Source organism: Strigops habroptila, chromosome 14, assembly GCF_004027225.2.
Source record: "Strigops habroptila isolate Jane chromosome 14, bStrHab1.2.pri, whole genome shotgun sequence".
In the NCBI taxonomy this organism is placed as follows: domain Eukaryota; kingdom Metazoa; phylum Chordata; class Aves; order Psittaciformes; family Psittacidae; genus Strigops; species Strigops habroptila.
This window is the reverse complement of record NC_044290.2, coordinates 10,184,694-10,190,714: the sequence shown is the minus strand read 5'-3', so window position 1 is coordinate 10,190,714 and position 6,021 is coordinate 10,184,694.

The following is a 6,021-nucleotide window of genomic DNA, read 5'->3' as shown; positions in this document are numbered from 1 at the left end:
CTGAAAGGTGGTGTGAGGAAGCTGCCTTTGGTCTTGCTGCACATCAGCTGGGCTGACAGTGTGTGAAACAGTCCCCAGTGCAGAACAAGTCTGCTGCGAGCAAAGCAAAACTGATCTCAAATCATTTCCATATGTTACTTTGAAGAAGAATATGACTGGTAAGACTCAAACAGAGTAACCAAGAGCCAAGAAAAAAATGCCCTGAAGTGCCCAGATCTTAAAGATAGGCCAGTGAGGGAATCCATTTACATCTGCAAGACGTGCCTGCTGCAACACAGCCCTTCATACACACAGCGTGGTTCCCAGCTGGAAGGCCTCCAACACCCAAGGGGCAACATTGGGAACATTTTACCTCCTGAGTAAGTGTTGAGCAGCTCAGCAGCGTCATTATCCGAGGTATGTCACATAGCTGCCCTGTGTCTGCTGAAGGACAAGCTCAGTGACACAGCCATGACACCCTGATTAAATTCTAACACAGATTAAGCCGTTCTGCCATGCAAGCGGGTTTCACTTGAGCTCAGCCTTCTCTCTTCTGACCTAAGGGGTTGAGCCTAGACCAGCAATTAAGCTGCACCTCAACAGCAGGGCAAGAAGTTTCTAAGCACCATCCTGACAATATTTATTGGATGCTGTTTGCTTAGGTGTCTATGTACAAGGCTAAAGGACTTCCAGGACTCTCCCTCTTCTCAGCTCCGAGCGAGGACAGGGATGAGCACAATGGGATAAGAGATGCAGGCAGGGGTGCTGGGTTGCCTCACAAGAGATATGAGATACCAAACAGCATCCGAAGGATGGCAAAAAAGACCCTGCAAGGCTCAGGCCTCCAGCAAGAGGGAAGGAGATGGGAGAGCAGCAGGACTTCGCCTCCTGCAGTTTGGATATGAACTGTCTTTGTTTTGCATCCTTAACTTTACACAACCTCTGGGCAGCTTCAGCGGTTCATGAACTGCCCGAGCATCTGCAAATGTGATTCTTGACTCCAAGATCTCTCTGATGCAAACTGAATTAAAGAGCAATGAGATAGTGTGCAGCTACTGTCGACTTCTTTTCTGGGAATGCATGTGAAATACTACCAGTGTTTGTTTTGTAATGGAATGTAAATACCCCCATTGAAAAGAAGCCTCAGTTCCCCTGCTTTTAACACAGAGGTAGTCCGGGGAGAGCTCCCTCTCAGAGCATCATCTGTGACACAGTTCTCTTGCGAGATGCACACATGAAAGCATTCAAAACACTCATTTGCTTATGTGCTTGTCTCTGAAAGCAGGTGGCAAAGCAAACACATCACGCAGTCGGTCAGATCCACTATTCTTGGTCTGGACTGACATCCAAACAATGTCTGGACCAACATCTAACAAGCTGGCTACAGAATCAAGTGATTTCTGATGCAAGTTTCTGCCTCTCCCCCCTAAGATAATAGAACATTTTCCCAGATGGAAGGAACCCACTTTAAAAACAATAGGTCTTTGAAATGTCAGCTAAGGCTTGCTTGGCAGTGCTGTGTGCCCACAAGAATATCATATAGCCTTCTTTAATTTTCCAGCTGTAACCGTTAAATGCGAAGCAGCAAGATGATTAGGGGATGTAGATCTAGTTTCCTGCTCTGCTGCTCATTTCCAGCCTCTCTGTGGAAGTCACTTTGCCCTGCTCCATCTCCACTTCCCCCAGCGGAATGAGGAAAAAAGCACTTTCTGGGCTGAGGATGAATCCGGGCTCATGAGATGTTTGCGTGCTCCAGTAATGGGCATCACTGGTTGAATTACTTGTATGAGCTTTAAGCTCATTAAGCCACATGAGAACCGATTCAAGATGGTTTGCAAAACAAGTCATGAAGCTGCATCCACGTGAACTTGGGGGCCCTGGTGAGCAGTGGCTGTGGTTACCTTGGCTCTGTGTACACCACGGTCCCATGGGCAGTGGAGACCTCCCTGCATTCTCTGTTTGAACAGGAACCAAGTTGTTTCTGCTGTGAATGTATTTATTATACCAATGTTTTGTGGTGTTTCTTCTCAAAGCCCCTCCTTGTCTCCTCTAGCGTGGAAGAGAAGTCACCCAGGTCATGAGACTGACTTACGTGCTAGGACCTTGTACAGGGAGCCTGTGTTCCCAACGTTATCCCTCCACAGTCTCATGAAGCAGAGCTGCTCCTCTGGTCTGGTCACACCAGGCTGTGCAGGAACCCGATGTTCCTCCATCTGTTGGGACCTCCGTGTGCTTGGTCTGCTGCTTGCTGTGTTGGTTGTTCTGATCTCTCATGTCTGAACATTCTTTGATCTCTAGATAATTACAGAGGAATTGCAATTAGTGCTGTATCCAAGAGTTAAAGGGAAGGCAGAAGTTTCTCCCTTTCCAGTTTTAACCCCTTCACTCTTTGTGGTACAGGTCTTATGGTTCTCAAACAAGGAGACTCCAAGACTTTAGAGTCCAGCGTGCACCCCAAAGAGATCAACCACTCGCCTGTGAGCAGCATGTCAAACCTATTCATGAAAGCTTCCAGTGAGATAATCCATTGCCAGGGTAAGTGTGATGTCCTAATGCTAGTTAGGGAAATGGGATATTTGCCAGAGCAAGGATAAGATAAGGAGCATTAATCCAACTCACAAGGAAAGGCAGCATTAGGCTGTAAGCTCTTCCCTGACCTTGGCAAGCACTTCTGAAAGGGCTGCTCATTAAATGGCGGGATCCAGCTCAGGGTCAGCACCTAAAACTGAAAAGGAAGAACTACTAGAAGCAGAGCTCTCAAAACACTGGTGATTTTCAGACTGGATGTGAAGTCAGGCTCTTGTCCTTCCATCACCCTGACTGATGTATGTGCCAGCAGAAGGCTCTTAAGGCCATAATGCATCTTCCTGATTTCTGTTCCTTAAACAGAGTGCAGTGAGACTTCTTCCATGCACGTGGCACACACACTACCATGCTGTACCCCTTCCCCTCCCCACACCAGGCTAATACCTGTCCAGACAATGCAGCAGGACAAGCTGGTCTGCTGGTGACCAGCGCAAATATTCTGGCCATTGGTTTTTCTTCCCCGCAGTTTTATATTTGATACAGGAATCACGATATCAATAAAAGGTTTAAATTCCACATTCCTTTCTACAGCACTCTATTAGCAGGACTACTCAGCTCTCTGAGGTTAGTGTTTTTGCCTACATCAGCACTGAACACTAGTGAAGGTGCACTGGATAATGCAAAGAATAAGCAAAGACTGCTGTCTCCTTGTAACAAGCACTGTGTAGAAACATCACTGCGTTCATTCATCGCTGTGTACTGATGCCAGACCAGTATGAACCATGTGTGCAGCCGGACTCACAGCACCAGATGGCAGCATTTATTGCCTGGAGCTCCTAGAGGTTTCCTTGCTATGAGAAGCGTGTGCTCTCCCTGTTAGACATTCACCTTTGCCTGTTCCCTCCTGCCTCCCTTATAAGCCCATAGTTATCATGAATACCAGTGAAGGATGTATAGCAGATTTACTCCCTGCCAAGACCTTTCTTTCAGTAGCAGATTTCATTCAAATATCAGACATAACATAGAATCCCAGCCTGGTTTGGGTTGGAAGGGACCTTAAACCTCATCCAGCTCCAACCCCCTGCCATGGGCAGGGACACCTTCCACTAGAGCAGGTTGCTCCAAGCCCCTGTGTCCAGCCTGGCCTTGAACACTGCCAGGGATGGGGCAGCCACAGCTTCACAGAGACCAATCCTTTTATCTGAGAGGGAAGAGCTTGGCGAGAATTTAAACACTGAGCCAGGAAAAGCCTAAAAGCCATCCAAAGGTTCCTAACCCTTCCCACATCAAGTGGCCACATGCAGGATGCTGTGGGCTGGGAGAGGCCCTTCTAGGCGCAGTGAGTGGTTCCCCAGCTTCTTCACCTCTGTTTCCTCCTTTGTGCGGAGAACACAAACCAACATCTGTCACATGAAGTGTGCTGCGTTGAAAACTATTCCCGATCGGATGGCCACACTCTGGGCTGGTTTCGGAGTTAATCACTGAGTTGAGGTTGTTACTGTTGATGGTTACTGCAGTCACAGGATTGTCAGGAAAGGAAAGCCAACTCCTGATGTATTCTTCTCAGCAAATGCATGCATCAGAGCAAGAATGGTCCTTCTGGTGCCTGGCAGGGCTCATTGCTGCCTCTGCCAGGACATATTCCCTAGGTGCGACATATTCCCAGATCCCAAGAAAGATCTTGGGCTCTACCTCCTACCCTAACTACTACCTCCTTCCAAAGCCATGTTCCTGAATGATCAGTGTAACTACTTCTTTATGTTTGAGCCATCAGAGATACTTCATTCCTTTCTCAGAAAGACCCACAATTTCCACACTCAGCACTTCACCTTCTGTTTCATGCCCAAAGCCCAAGCGCCCCAATCTGCTGGAGCACAGATCCCAAGATCTCCAAAGGTTCTTGTGAGGTTGGGCTTCACCAGCACACAGAAGCTATTCCAGACATTCCAGAGCAGCTTGTCCTGGTGCTGGCCCTGGTCTTACAACTGCAATGATCTCCATGGCATGATGTTTCTTCCCTGTAAGGGTGCCCCATCCCCGGCAGTGTTCAAGGCCAGGTTGGACACAGGGGCTTGGAGCAACCTGCTCTAGTGGAAGGTGTCCCTGCCCATGGCAGGGGGTTGGAGCTGGATGAGCTTTAAAGTCTCTTCCAACACAAACCATTATTATTCTATCATTCTGCAGCTGTACTTGACCTGCTCCAAAGGCCACCAAAGGTTTTCACGCTGTAGCAAAGGACAAGAACTGTTTGTTACTCCCACCTCTGCTAATTAAACGGCCGTTGTCAGCAGAGAGCTGAGAGGAAGATTGACCAACAGGGTTGCATCAGTCAAGCTGCAAAAATATTTGTGTTGCCCAAGTCTCAGATGCTTCTGTGGCTCTGCTTTATCAAGGCTTCGTTTTAAAACCAGCTCATGGTGATTACCCAAGCAGCAGCTGCACAGAAGCTGTTTGTTTGATATACAAGGCACTGTCTCCCTGGGTTTGTTTTGGTTTTGAACTTCTTCCTTCTCCACAAGCCCCTTTTCTGACATCCCTGTTTCAAAACCAAACTATGCTGATCAACAGGGACAGTCTTGGGACATTCAAAACCAGCTTTTCTGTTCCATTTTGAGGTTTATTAGAACTTCCCCATTAGGTTATTCCTTCCCCATTTTCCCAAAAAAACATGATGAATCTCAAATTATTCCCTTGCTGCCTTTGCAGCATCACTCATGCGCTCTGCATCCCAGGGATGCGTCCCATTTGCTACCAGCCTCCAAGCTCATGGTTTTTAAGCTGTCCATTTTCATACTTCCTCCCCACAATCAATCATCTTCAGAGTCACAGGTCTTAAACCCTCCAACAGGCAGCGGAAGGGGGTTAATCCAGGCAGAGATCCGTGTCCGCATGGGCTCTGCCTCACTGAGATGGTATTGCGTGCGGCTCTTTTTCCAGAAGCCCTGCGGTGCGCATCCAGTGATCCAGGGCAATGACTTCAGCACTCACATGAGGATTACTCATCTAATGAGGGGTTTGCAGCTCTGCCCCTGTTCCTGCGTGCTTTCTGCCATCCCACCGACTTCCAGAACGTTTCTCATGTAGAGGCTGGCTCGGGGGGGGGGGGGGGGGTGTTTTCCTTTGTATCTTCCCTGGTAGGTTTAACCCCATAAATCGCACGGATAACGCACAAATACAGTGTATTTAGAGCGTAAATCATGCTTTATAAGGGAAAACTCGTCCCTCCACTACCCTCCAAAGCGCAGCGCGGCGGCGGACGGGGAAGGGGGGGGCCCCGCTCGCTGTCGGGGCGCTGCCACCACCGCTCCAGACCCCGCACACGCTGCCCCGGTCCCGCAGCGGGCCCCGCAGAGCCGCCCCAGGCCGCGGCCGGTAGCGCTGGGCTCCAGCTCCGCCCCGCGGCCCGGCCGCGTCTGATGCAACCACAACACCACCACGTGCCGACGCGCGGCCGATGCGCGCCGCCAGCCAATAGCAACCCGTTCCGCTAGCCCCGGAGGCGGGATTATCCCGCTT